Source organism: Pan paniscus, chromosome 1, assembly GCF_029289425.2.
Source record: "Pan paniscus chromosome 1, NHGRI_mPanPan1-v2.0_pri, whole genome shotgun sequence".
NCBI lineage: Eukaryota > Metazoa > Chordata > Mammalia > Primates > Hominidae > Pan > Pan paniscus.
Window position 1 is genome coordinate 97,503,281 of NC_073249.2, and position 14,794 is coordinate 97,518,074.

At 33.5% G+C, this 14,794-nt stretch overlaps 1 long non-coding RNA gene across 1 annotated transcript in view; it reads right to left on the bottom strand.

Annotated features, from left to right (window-relative positions):
* The window catches only part of LOC100979830 (uncharacterized), a 101,681-nt gene that overhangs the window by 16,918 nt on the left and 69,969 nt on the right, over nt 1-14,794 (bottom strand). The window contains exons 11-13 of the long non-coding RNA XR_010110666.1: nt 13,339-13,439; nt 10,692-10,792; nt 7,571-7,694 (exon numbers count right to left, since the gene is read on the bottom strand). This is a non-coding gene — a long non-coding RNA (uncharacterized LOC100979830). The remainder of the gene's footprint in view (nt 1-7,570; nt 7,695-10,691; nt 10,793-13,338; nt 13,440-14,794) is intronic.

The following is a 14,794-nucleotide window of genomic DNA, read 5'->3' on the forward strand; positions in this document are numbered from 1 at the left end:
ACTTCATAAAAATTGGCAATAAACATTTCATCAAGTTATAGTTTCTCTTCTCTTTAATCTCCACAAACACATAGTTTCCTGCCATGGGATCAGATGCAGTTTTCTTCCACCTCCACACAGCTAGATGGCAGTGAAGCACTCAGGTACTAATAATAAGGACTCCAAAGAAGACAAAACTCAACCATATCTGATCTTTTCCTCAATCTAATCGCTGTCCAATGCTTCTGTAAAGCATTTACAGAAAGGCTTTATACTGATGAGTTGACCTCAGATGTTCTGGTTAATCATGATCATCACAGCAATTATTATCAAACATAATCCCAAGAAGCTACTTTCTAAGACAACCCAAGCTCTGGAAATAAGAATTATACACCATGGATTTTCTCTGTCAAAGATATTAATGGAAGAATCACTATCAATAGAAGCTAATTGGGTCTGGAGGTTTCCAGTAGAAGAAAAACAGTTAAAAATATATTATTCCTGCCTATAAGGAGAAAATACATGAATTTATTATGAATAGTGAGAGAAGTAATGATGAGTAGAAGAATTATGTACAAAATGCACTATCCTCAGTAGAAAGTTTACTACTATAAAACCCAAAGAAAATGTCCAGACTGTCAGAACTAGTAAGAACTTTAAAGATTACTTCCTTAATTTGGAAGTTAAAATAAAAAAGCCAAGCACACCGTATTTAATTAAAAGAGTGATAATTCTCACCATTAAATTTGGTGCTATCCAAATTTATCCTCTTTTCACTCAAAAATCAAGCTACTTTTCCTCCACCTTCACTTTTGGAATTCAAACTAAACTGAAATTCATCAGTGAGTGTTCAAAATCACAAGTCCCTATTAGAAGCAGAAGTTACATGAAAACAACAACAACAACAAACAGGCTCATTCTTCTGACTAGACTCAGAATATATCTATCTAATCTAGTTTTTAAATTTTAATATTAAGAAGGACTTGTACTTTATGAACTTTAAATCATACTATGTAATCAACATAACACTAGTCTGTTAGTTTCCTAGTGAAAAAGCTACTGTTATACTATTAATGATACTCAGCAAAATTACTGTGTATATAGGAGTTAACGCTAGTAACCAATTCATACCAATCTATCTATCACCATTTATTCACTGAATATAAATACTAATTATCAAAGAATAGTTAGAAATTTAAATTTGATATTTAATCTCTTTCTATTATAGATAAAGTAAGTCTATACCTATAATAAAAAGAGAAATCCATAGATTTTTATCCTACCTCTGCACAGCTAGATGGCAGTAAAGTAAATCTATGGATTTACTTTATTTACAATAGAAGAGATTAACTTGCTAATTGGAAGTGCTGCTATGACCAAGGTATAGGTTTCTGATTCTCAAGCCAAAGCTCTCTCTCTTGTGTCAGGGCGTCTGCACTCATTCCATACATCTGTAATTCCATATTCTACCGCTAGACGGCGGTGAAACACTCAGATACTAATGATGAGTCCAAAGAAGGTAAAACTCAACATCTGATCTTTCCCTCAATCTAATCACTGTCTAAAGCATTTACAAGAAAGAAAGGCTTTATTCTCTAAGTATACGTTTACAAATGTCTAAAGTTTCACCGGTATCCTGAATAAACGTTAATGTGCCTTTATTGTATGTGTGTGTAAATATGTATATGTGTATATATAAATATACAGGTTATGTACATAAATGACCCCCATAATCCCTTAACCACACCCATTTGAAATTTAAATGTAATATATTCCACATTGCTAAAACTCTCAATAATATGTTTTAATCAAATAGGGGGCAATTGTTCCTTATAAATTACACCAGAAGTATTAAATAACTCAAAGAGAGTTACACATCTCCCTTCTAAGATAAAAGGAAAGATAAAAATGAGACATCAGGTATGGTCTACAAAGAAAAAGTTCAAAACTGGGGTGCCCCCATGTGAAACCTCTGTGAACAGTTGAATTTCTTAGATGCTAGAAAGAGAAGTGTCATAGGTACATACAGTTAGAGATTTCCCCTCTACTACCATCTGTGTGCTAGCAACCTGTAGGTAAAGCATTTCTGTGCCAAGAAATACCCAGTGATGTCAAACCATGGCTGAGACTGTCATGGAGAGTACATGGCACTGAAGAGGAACTCTGGGTGGCCAAAATGGGAGGAAAGAAAGATAAAATCCCTCTTCTTACAAACTTTCTAGATAAAGATGACCTTTGGATGAGGGAAATTGAAGGTCAGTTTGTACCAGACACACTGCATGCACTGGCTGTTCTGTTAGAGTGTAATACATAGTCCCTGTGTTCCAAGAGTCCTTGATAACCAGAGAAGACTTTCTAATACTACATGCTGAGTACAACCTTTGTGGAGCACTCTAACACAATCAAAGGTGGGTATGTAAACTGTGGGGAGATGAGCAAGAAAAAGTAGAAAATCTTTCAAAAGTGAAGATTGAGGAAATTCTGGATTTGGTTGGAAATTAATCAAGCGAGCAGACAGAAGCTTCCTCTCTAATAATGATTTGACACAATTAAAAGGCCATTAACTCAGGCTTTGAAACTGGTTTTAAGCAACATCTTACTGAATCTTTGGAAAACATGGTAAGTGAAAGTGAGTGAAACTCTCCTTAAAAGTGCATAGAATTACCAGTAGAAGTTCACAAGTATATTTTTTGCATTATAAAGTCATCTAACACAAAGAAGTATGAAATTTGCAAGGAAAAACATGTTCATTTTCTAAAGATTGTTTAGATATGTTAAGTTGTCTCATATTATTCTTTTCATTTCCCCACAATGTACATTAATAAAAATCTTATGTTGTCTTACTTTCTACAAATAAAGTGCAGTAATTAGGAAAAGGATGAAATGGAGGAACAGCCTCTGGTTCCAAATCACTTAGATGTGTTTCTGGCTTTACCACTTTCTCTAGAATTAAAGTTTTAAGAATTGGCAGGTTATCCGTTTTTAATTAGAACATAGAAATGAAGGGTGGGAGAGGCAGTTTCCTATACTGAGGCTATTAGAGAAGAGGAAATACAGAGAGACCCTAAAATTCACAAATAGGGTGATCTGCTTTGGCTACAAGAACAAGATCTAAGGAGCTCAAGAACTTACATACAAGTACAGACAGATTATCCCTAGCTTAAAGTCATTACTTCAAGATTCCTCTGAGGCTGATTACGAAACAACAACAACAAACAAAAAAATCTGTATCAATCTACTGGTTGCTGCTTTCTAAAACTTGGTACAAAATATTCAATATTTGTGTTATTTATTCCACTCTGGATTAAAAAAAGAAAATTAAAATTTACTGAATGCCTACTCACTATGTTTCAGACACTTGCTCTAAAACAACCTTGCAAGTAAAAAATTAACCATACCTTACAGACAAAATTGAGGATCATGGAGGTTTTAAAAAAATCCTAACAGAGAATACACATCAAATGTTACTTTCCCTCACTTTCTTTCCTCTAAAAATCACTTTATGCTTCCTCTTTTAGAATCAATAGACTAGATAGGTAGATCGATGATAGGTGATAGAGATAGATAGATGACAGATAGACTAATAGATAGATAATAGACTTTAAATATATTTTTAAAATTTTTAAATGTTAAAATATTCTCCATACCTCACTCAGTAGTGTCATTCTTTATTTTTTGTCAAGAGGGCTTTAATAGGACAGTAGTTCAACCCTTCTTCTTCCTTAAATTCTCAAGATGACATTTTGTCAGCTCTGATGTTGTTTGTTGCCTTGCTAGGCTAGCTGAATGTCTTAAAAACCAATCAACCAGTAAACAAATAAAATCATGTCTCATCCAAACTAATTTTTTTCAGGTAGCATTAAAAAATGTATTAGAGCCTGCAATTGTTTCCATTTGGTGCAATTTCAGAGGCTAGACAAGGGTTATGTTTTCTCCCAAAGTGTACCACATAGGCTCTAGATTTGAATATTTGCAGATTAGGGGAATACCCAATAGGCTTCATTTTCCAGCAACATTACTAGTTCCTACTGCCAGTTCCTACTGCTCTTTTCTTTACAATACTTGCCCCATTCTTCCTAATAACTTTCCTGACTAGTTTTGTCAGGGCTGAAAGAACAGATGGTTGAGCTCCACCTATGTGTGACCAAACATTCATATTTCTACAGCTCTCCTGCAACATATAATCCAAGAATGTGGGCTAGGCTGATTAGTAATCTCTCTATGATTATTTTAATGACAGAATCCAGATGATGCAGATAATATGGGTGTTGTCAGTGCAACATTAGGGTCACTCTTTCACTCATCTATTCATTGGAGGGAAGTTAATAACAACTTAAATGACAGATAATGTACTTGATACTGAAATTAGAAATAGAAGACATTGTCCCTGTTCCTTTCTTTATATGTTCATCAAGGAGACCAACATATGAGAAAACAACAGATATGAATGCTGTGGCAAGTACTATAATAGACATGATCAAATAAGACATAATCAAGGAACTACTATTGATCACGTCAATTATAGCACTTGCCACAGTATGATCAGTATGCGAAACTGCCTCTCCCACACTTCATTTCTATGTTCTAATTAAGAACTGAAAATTTGCCAATTCTTTTTAATTCTAGAAAAATTTGGTAAAGCCAGAAACACACCTAAGTAATTTGGAACCAGAGGGTGATCCTCCGTTTTCAGTAAAGTGATCAACTAACCCTGATTAAAGGTGAAGAAAGGATTCAGAGAAATCTTAAGGAAAGAGGAGAATTTGCAGTGGGTCTCCAGAGATGGTCAGGAGTTATTCAGGTTTATCTGAGGAGACTAACTACTCCAGGCTTTTGTTAAGTGTATGTAAAGTCTTAAAGTAAGAAAGACCATAGTGAGCTCAGGGAACCTGAAAATAATCCAGCATAGCTAAGACATAGGTTGTATGTGGAAGCATAGCAAGAAATGATGTTGGAGTAATAGGCATGGGAAGACTGTAAAATGAAAATAAAGATAAGTTTCTTTGGAATCTTTTATAGCAAGTTAAATATGAATAAAAATTAAGATACTATGGAAAATTGTTAACTTTTTATTTAAAATTGCATAAATGGTACGATTCCATTGTGTTAAATAAATTTTGTCTAACTCTCCATCCAGCTGCATACAAAGAAATCTGAAATAATGTTTTCCAGAAGTTAACACTGATTATTTCTATATGATGGAATCCGTGATGATTTGTTGCTGTCTTCTATTACAATTTTCTGTATTGCTTGACTATTTTATAATTAAGGAGCATTCATTCTTTCAGATTTAAAAAGTCACTAAAATAAAATATAAATGAACGCATATGTTTACACTCACACAAAGTATAGACAGAGAGACTTTGGAGCAAAAGAACATGATCTAGATAGACAAAGAATAATTCCTGCTCCAGGGAACTGGGAAAACAAGGTCATTCAGGCAAACAAAGAGAGGTCAGATCAAGAAGAAATGTGTCGTCAAAGTCATACAATAGAGCGAGACTTAAGCTTAGGTTATTCTGCTGGAAGGAGGCAAAGTGTTAACATGATCAGAGAGTACAGTTAAAAAGAAGATCTAACTGGGGTGGAGATCCAAGCATTTTTATGAAAAACTCCCAAATGGAATTATTTTGTGTGGCAGATCTCCAAGCTTTGGTCAGCATTTCTGGCATATAGGATCAGTTTTCTATTATGAATTTGGCTCTTCTCAGCCTTCTAGCTAAAAAATATGATTGCAAAAAAGTCCATTTCACTTAGAGAAAAAAGTTAAAAGTTATTCATAAAAACAAGAGATTGAGCATGATGACAATGTCCAGGATGAAGGTAAACCATAGTTTTCTCCGTATTTTTTATCCATTTAATGAACAATTATTTCTACAGAGAAGTAATTCTCAGTAGAATCAGCAGAAGTGATTCTTGAGGATTTCTGCCTCAAGTCCCCTTTTTGCTCTTAAAAATTACTGAGAAACATGAAGAGCTTTTGTTTATGGGGATTATGTCTACCAATATTTTCCATATTAGAAACTAAAACTGAGAAGTTTTTAAAGTATTTATTCATTTAACAAGTCCATTACATATTAGCATACCATATTTTTATTAAAACGTAACTATTTTTAGAAAACAATTAATGAGAAGAGTGGCATTGTTTTACACTTTTGAAAATCTCATTGATGTCTAGCTTAATAGAAGACAACTGGATTATAGTACCTAGTTCTGCCTTCCAGCTGTTGTGACATCACACATCTAGAAAACTCTACTGGATACTTGTAAGAGAATGAAAATTAAAAAGACAAATAATATCTTAGTATTATGATGAAAGTAGTTTTTACTTCACATGCACCCCAAGACTACATATTGAGAACCATGGCTATAGAAAATTCTAGTAAGACCTTTAAAAAGTGTAACTCTATTATTTTTTGCAAGGTCTTTAATAAGCATTCTAGGCCTTGGACCCTCTAGGTGAGAAAAAAGATAAAAAGTGAGGAATATGAGGCCAAATTTTGGAAGAAACTAACATTGATTGAATGCCTATCATTTTCCAGGTTTTGGACAAAGCTGAGTTTCTACTGGTTTTCTCAGAACTCAAAGAATTTTCCAGCCTTAATCACTGACTATTTCAAAGTTTATCACCTTTCTCCAATGAGCTAAAAAAATCACAGGCCTAGCCTACTGGCTTAGGGATTTAAACTTGCTGTTGTAACACCAATAAATTCCACCTCAGCTCTTTTTTAAAAAAATTATCTGTTGTTTGTTTACTCTGTGCCAGACAGTGGTAAAGGGCTTTACATGAATTATTCCATTTAATAATCATATTAACTTTGGTAATCAAATATATATTTTATAGTTGATGAAACTTGATAACTGTTTTTTGTTTTGTGTTTAGGAGTTTGATAAATGGAAAGAGAAACAGATAGGACAGGGCAAAAAAAGAGCCTCAAGCCTCAAGGATTACTTTTAACAGAATTTCACAGCTGAAAGGTCACTGAAGATCATCTAGGTCAATGGCTCTTAACCTTTTGTTGTTTTCTTGTTCCGGAACTATTTGAGCATTTCTCTCCCAAATGCCCTTCCCCTCAAAAAAATGCGGAGACCCACTTACAAATGTTTCCTTATAATTTCAGGGACTTTACAGACCTTTCAAAGTACACTCATAGATATTGCCAGGTTAGGAACCCCATGATATTCCCTTTATATTTCACCTGAAAAAAGTGAATTCCAGTGTCACACAACCAACAGATGTCAACTGTTAATCAGAACAACACTGCATACCATATCCCAGACCAGGGCTTTTCCTACCACCTCATGTTGTCTTTTGGAAATAGAACCAAAGGGAAATGGGTTAGTGTAGGTGTAGCGGAAGTTAAAGGAGGACTTAATATGAGAGCCCATCTTTTTAAGTGTTATCAATGTTTTTTCTTATTTTTTAATATAGACACGTTACATAAACATGCACCAGGTATGGTGGCTCAGAGGCCATGGCAGAAGGATTCCCTGAGGGCAGGAGTTTGAGACCAGTCTGGGCAATGAAGTGAGAACCTGTCTATACACACACAAAAAAATAAAAAAATTAGCTGGGTTTGGTGGACTGTACCTGTTGTCCATGCTACTTGGGAGGCTGAGGTGGGAGAATCACTTGAGCCCAGAAGTTGAAGGCTGCAGTGAGCTATGATGGTGCCACTGTACTCCAGCTTGGGCAACAGAGTGAGACCCAGTCTCTAAATACAAACAAACAGACATGCAAGCCTGCTAGTAAAATAAGCCAATATATTACTGTAAATAAATAAAATTGTCATCAAAACTATTCTCCTATTAATTATATGCATGAAAATTACTGAACACATCATTATTAGTTCATACCATGCATTCATTCAACAAAAACATGCCGCAAATAAAAAACGTTTTAAAAATTGATTTTAATTATGAAATGATACAGAAATATATTCTTCCTTTGAAAAATTAGAATATTTGTAGATATATGCTACAGCCTCCTCTGACCTTCATCCCAAATCCAATAACTTCTTTTCTGTACCCAGGAATAATCACTGAGGAATAGGGCTTGATTCTTTCCAGACAACTTAAAGATATTTTTATAGACATGTATGTACACACAGAAAACACCTAACATTTAGTGTACATTTTTAAGTGGTATGTTTAAGTGAGAATGCAGATATCTCTTCAACACCAATTTTAATTCCTTTGGCTATACACTCAGAAGTGAAGTTGATGGCTCATATTGTAATTCCATTTTTTTTTAAAGACCCCCATACATTTTCCAAACTGACTCAGACAACTGGTCATCTTAACATGCTGTATTTCACAATTTATTCAGATTTTCTTTTATATCCTTTTGTAAGTTTTTTTCCTATAAAAGTATTTCACTTTTTCATTAGGTTTATTTGGGGGTTTATTTTTGTTGTTAATACAAATGGAATTTTTCTATCATATTTTTGAATTGGTGATTTCTATTGTAGAGGAAGCTGTGAACGTATTCATTCTGATTGTGTATTTGACTATTTTGCTGCACTCTTATTATCTTTGAATGTTTGTCAATTAATTTTGGGGGGTTCATTTTGTCTGAAACTGATGAACAAATTATCTTTCTTTCAACATTGATTCCACATTTCTAAATTATTTATTGCGGTAAGATACACATAATATAAAAATTATCATTTTAATCATTTTTGGTGTACCATTAAGTAGCATTAGTACATACATATTGTTGTGTAACAGTCAAAACCTTCCATTTCCAGAAATTTTACATCTTCCCAAGCTGAAACTCTGTATCCATTCAACAATAATCCTCCATTCTCCCTTTCCATTAGCAGCCATCATTCTCTTTTCTGTCTCAATGAATTTGACTACTCTAGGTACCTTATCTAAGTGAAGTCATACAACATTTGTCCTTTTGTGTCTGGCTTCTTTTTCTTGGCATAATTTCTTCAAGACCCAACTGTGTTGTAGCATGTATTGGAATGCCATTCCTTTTTAAGGTTGGATAATATTTCATTGTATGTAAATACCACATTTTGTTTATCCATTAACAAAACGGACATTTAGGCTGTTTCCACCTTTTGGCTATTGTCGATAACACTGCTATGAACGTGGGTCAAAAAGTATCTGTCCAAATCCCTGCTTTCAATTGTTTTGGATAACTACCCAGAAGTGGAATTGCTACCTCATTTCTTATTGATTAGGACTATCTAAATATTAGTACTCATAGTAGGCATCCTTGTCTTCTTTCTGACTTCAATGACATTGTTCTAATGTTTCAGTATTTGAAGTAGAGTATAATGTTTGCTATAGATTTCTGTTAGATAGCCAATATCAGATTAAGAAAGTTCCCTTCTATTCCTAGTTTGCTGAAAACTTCTACTACAAATGAGTTTAAAATTTTATCAAATGTCTTGTTCAATCTACTGAAAGGATTATATATTTTTTTCACTTATTTTTAAATTATATTAATTGATTTTCAAAAGTTAAACAGATCTTGGAATCTTTTGGTAAACTGTATTTGGGAAATAAATTTGGGACACTCCTGGAATTGATATGCTAATATTTTATTAGGATATTTGCATTCTGTGTTCATAAGTGAAATTAATCTATAGTTTTATGTTCTTGGGCTTTCACTATCTAATTTTTGTACCTGATAAAATTGGTTGGGAAATTTTCATTCTTTTCTGTGCACTGGAATAGTTCATGCAAAATGTGGATTTCTTAAAGGTTTGGTAGATCTAGCTAAAACTAGTGGGTGGGCCTCCTGACTTTGGAGTTTGAAACAGTCAGTCTTTCATGGTTGAAAATAGAAAGTCAGATATAGATTCCTTGGCAATTGACATTTTCTTACTAACTTATCCATTTTGTGTTGATTTCAACATTACTGGTACTTAGTTGTTTATAATATTCAATTTTTTCAGCTTTTTGAAGGGATAACTGACAATAATATTCTATTTTTAAATCATTAGTTTATCTGTAGTTATTTTTGTTACTTTTTACTGCTCTTTAACCCTTTGCAAAAGGTTGCAAAATATATTATGCCTTTAATTACCAAAACACTTTACCTTTAATTCTATTTTAATCTGCTGTTAACTGTATTAGTGTTTGCCTGCCATATCTTTTACATCCTTCTCTTTTAATCTTTACTTTGTCATTTGTTTTAGGTGTGTTTTTAATAAACAATATATAGTCAAATATGGGTTATTTATTTAATTGGAGTTTATCTGTTAATAGAAAAAATCAGCCAATCATTGTCTTTTAAAAAAATTTAAACAACCTATAGAAAAGGCAAAGTATGAAACAGGATGGCAGAAATACTATGTTAGTTAAATGAACATAATTAAAATAACATAATTTCAAAAATGTAAATAGCCTAAACTAATGAAATGACAGAGACATTTATAGTTGATAAAAACTACAAAACAGATTCAACATGTTGTCTACAAAATACATGCTTAATAATTATATACATATTATATATAATTACATATATAATCATATATAATTAATTCAGATTGATAACAGGATGCAAAAACTATTAAAAATCACATAACCTATCTTTAAAATTTGTCACATTAATATACTAAAAAAATTAAAATAACATGTTCATCTCAATTAATGCAGGAAATACATTTGACAAATCTCAATGCATATCAAAGATAAAAACTCATACTAGAAATAAATGGAAATTTATTAATATATCAAAAAATACAGTATACCTTATAATTAATGAAGAAATCTTAGAGGCATTCCCTTCAGAAACAAAATCAGGAGCAATATCATTATTAGTGTTTACCATAGTGGGGTGCCCTGCCCTATGCTATAAGGAAAGAAAGAGAAATAAATACATTGGTAGAAAAAAAAAAGAAAACAAATGACATTATTTGCAGGTAAGATAATATGACTCTCTAGCTAGAAAAAAGCACCTAATCAACAAAGTATTACAACTAATAAGATAATTCAGCAAGTTTATCAGAAATAATCAAGTTACAAAAATTAAAAGCACTTTTCTCTCCAACAATAACCAATTACAAAATGTATTTAAAAATAAGATATCATTCAGAACAGCAACAAAAAATGTTAAATAACTAGAAAATAATGACAACATATAATACTTCCATGGAGAAAATTTTTAAATCTAATAAATGACATAGAAGATTATCTGAATAAATGGAGTGACATTCCATATCTTGGGGGGGATGACTTAATATTATAAACATGTCAGTTCATATTAATCTATACATTCAACACAATCACAAATACTTCAAAATATTTGTGTTGAATTTCTTGAGAAGTTCAATAACCTCAAGTTTTTATGGAAGAATAAAGATCCACGAACAGGTAAGTCAACATTTCAAGAAAAAGGCAAAGAATGGGTACTTGCCCTTCCAAGTATTAAGACATACTACACAGTCAAGTAATAATAACAATGTGATATTATTGCAATGACAAACAGATCAGTGAAACATGGTAAGGAGCTTAGAAATTAAGTATGTTTATATGGGAACTTAATATATAGTAAAGTGGGTACCATATATCAATGGGAAAAGGGCAGATTAATAGAAGGAGTTGCAAACCGGGCTCATGCCATAGATAAAAACAAAATTGGATATTTACCTAAAGTCACATACAAAGATAGACTGCAAATGAAATAAATATCTGAATGTGAAGCTTAAAACAACAAAGTAAAGAGAAGAAAATATGGGAAAATACCTTAGTAATCTCAGCACAGGAAAGAACATTGTAGATAGAACTTTATAGGCACACATAATACAAAAATAATGATGACTTTTATTACATCATAATTAAATATTTCTGTTCAGTGAAAGACACCACGAACAAAGTTAACAGAGAGATGACACATTGAAATTATTTGCAGTGTCTAAAAATAACAATGTACTAATGTCTAGAACATACAATGAACTTCTTAAAGTAAAAAAGAAAATTAACAGAAAAATGGACAAAGTATTTGAACAGGCAATGTATAGAATAGGGTAATCAAAATGGCTTACAAATATACATAAAGATGTTCAAACTCATGGATAAGGGAAATCAAAATCAAAATAACAGTGAAATGAGCTGGAAAAAGTTAGGAAACTAGATATTGCTAGGTGTTGGCTGGGATGTGGGTTTAGGAAATCTCATGTACTCCTGGTAAGAAAGTAAAGCTGTTCTGGAGAGTTATCTGACAGTATCTAGTCAATATCAAGTATACATATAGCCTACCACCCAGAAATTCTACTTCTGTGTTTATGACCCCCAAAAATGTCTCCCAGAGATCCATAATGGACATATGTAAGAGGATGTTCGTCGCAGCATTATTTTTAGTGCTGAGGAATTAATTAGAAGCAATTTGAGTGTTCATCACCAGGGAAGTGCAGAGGTATACTGAGTAGATGCAAAACAACAGCACAATTAGAAGCAATGGACTAGACTTACATACTGCAACATGGATACTAAATGAAAAAAAAGGTAAAAAAAAGAATGAGATCTAACAAAAAATAACACTTACATAAAAGTAAAACTCTATGAACATAAAAGTAACAATAGATACTTTACAAACACCTGTACAAGTTAAGCCATATACAGTAAACTTATTAGAATAATTATCTGGTGAGGGAGGAGGAGAGGACTGGGAATAAAGAATGGGGATGAAAGTTAACCAACTCTTCCACAGAAGAGTCTGCATAGCTCAATAATTACAATGTGCCATGAAATAAGGAATATGATTAACTCACATCTCTATACCTAGGATTTAAAAAAAAATTGATATCCTGAGTGCTGATGGTCTCAAGTCAGCAAAAACTCTGGGGCCAAAGTCTATGAATGGTTAATTTTGCAAGCTCACATAACTGTCTGCTACAATAGAATATCCTTGGTGAAAGCATAGGAGAGAATAAAAGGGCTGAGACCTAAGAACAAACAGATTCTGGATTTCTGACTTCAGAAGACAAAGGAAAAGAAAGACAAGGAAAATTGAATCATTTTCTAGAGGGGTGTTAACTTAAAAATTACACAATTTATAAATTTTGAAAGGAGAGTTATATTTCTCATAGAGGGTTACAGTTGCAAAGTTGACAGGCAAATTCTGACAAGCTGGCAAGCCTGGCCTCTGGCTGACACCAGAAAGGCAGGTACTTCAAAAGAGGAGGGATTGGGATAGGAACTTTATGCTGAATGGGTTGACTAAACATATTCAATGGGTTACAGAATGAGCCATGAATATTCGTGGTCCTCCTAATGCACACATACTGAATAAATGTACATATTACATCTGACCAATGTTCACCTTGGGGTGGAGACTTAACATTTAAATATATTATAATTAGGCTTTATAAGGTCGTTTCAGGACACAAACACACTCACGTATGCAGCCTTTGTAAACTGGCCAGAATCCGTCCACGGTCGGTGGTCTTCTTATCAGGAGGAAGTTATTGAAATAGCCTCTCGTCTAATCAAAGCTGTAGCTATAGTTTGTGAAACAGGGGGATGGAGTCAGTGTCTGGCAGTGAATGAGCTACAAATTGTTTTCATATTGCTTACCTGAAGGCCAGTGCTTGTTTAGCTGCTGAAGAAAAATAGAAACCTTATGGCATTTAGAACATAGTTTAGTCTTTTAAGTGCAGAAGTGTGTGACTTAACCCTTGACTGGCATGGTCTTAGCTCCTGTTTACAATTTGGTATCTTACTGCCACAAAGAGTCTGTTCTATCAGTCTTACATTCTCTATTTTCACATCAATGCTGGCCAGTTGTGTCTAAATACTGCAAAAGGGAGGGTATATAACAAGATATGTCTGACTTCCTGAGCCATCATGGCTGGGAACTCAGTTTTTAAGATTTATCTAGGGTCCATTTGGCCAAGATTGGGGTGGGGAGGGTCTGTTCAGTCAGTTGAGGGCTTTAAGATTTATTTTTAGTTTACAGGAGGAACCATGTTCAGACTGCCAAATAGTTTCCAATGCTGAGCAGGGCTAGGGCCACAGACACACACTCCTGTTTCCATAGAAATTCCTCAGGCAGGCCTCATGTACTTAGCCAGGACCCTGCTCTTGCCCCCAAAGGAATTTATCCTTTTAAAAGTATAATATTCCTCTTATCTGACTGTTCTACTGCACAGTGGGGTAACCACAGTTAACAATATCATATACTATATTTCAAAATAGCTATTAATAGAAGAGAGAATTTTGAATATTCTCACCATAAAGAAATGACAAATGTTTGAAGTGATTGATGTGCTAATTACCCTGATTTGATCATTACATAATGTAAACATGTATAGAAACATCACTTAAATATAAACATGCACAATTATTAGATGTCAGTTAAAAACAAAATAAAACTTAGAAAAGTATAATGTGATAATACTGGTTCAGGGATCTGATCTTTAATCCGAAGGAAAAGAGGAGACATGAAAGAACTGAGGGGAGGGCTTGTTATTCCTCTTCCTCCCCTTTCTCTATTACCACCCTTGCATTAACATGCCCCTGGTTATCTTGCTATGTTTTTTATATTTATTATGAATGCAGAACACAGCAAAAAGTAAATAGCAATTATATCAGTTCTAATTCTGCTTCAAGTAATAGAACAACTCAAAGCTTATTAAATGAAAGGGAGAATGTATTGGTTCACGTAATTGAAAAGTCTTGAAATGGGGCTAGCAGGCTGTACTCACTCCAAGGCTCAAAGTATATCATCAAGATTGGGTGAGTCTCTCAATCTCTCAGCTCTGCTTTTCCCTCTGTTGACTACAGTTTTGACATGTAGTCATGAGATGGCTGCAGCAGCTTGGCCTACATTCTTCCCTGTTCAAATCTCAAGGTG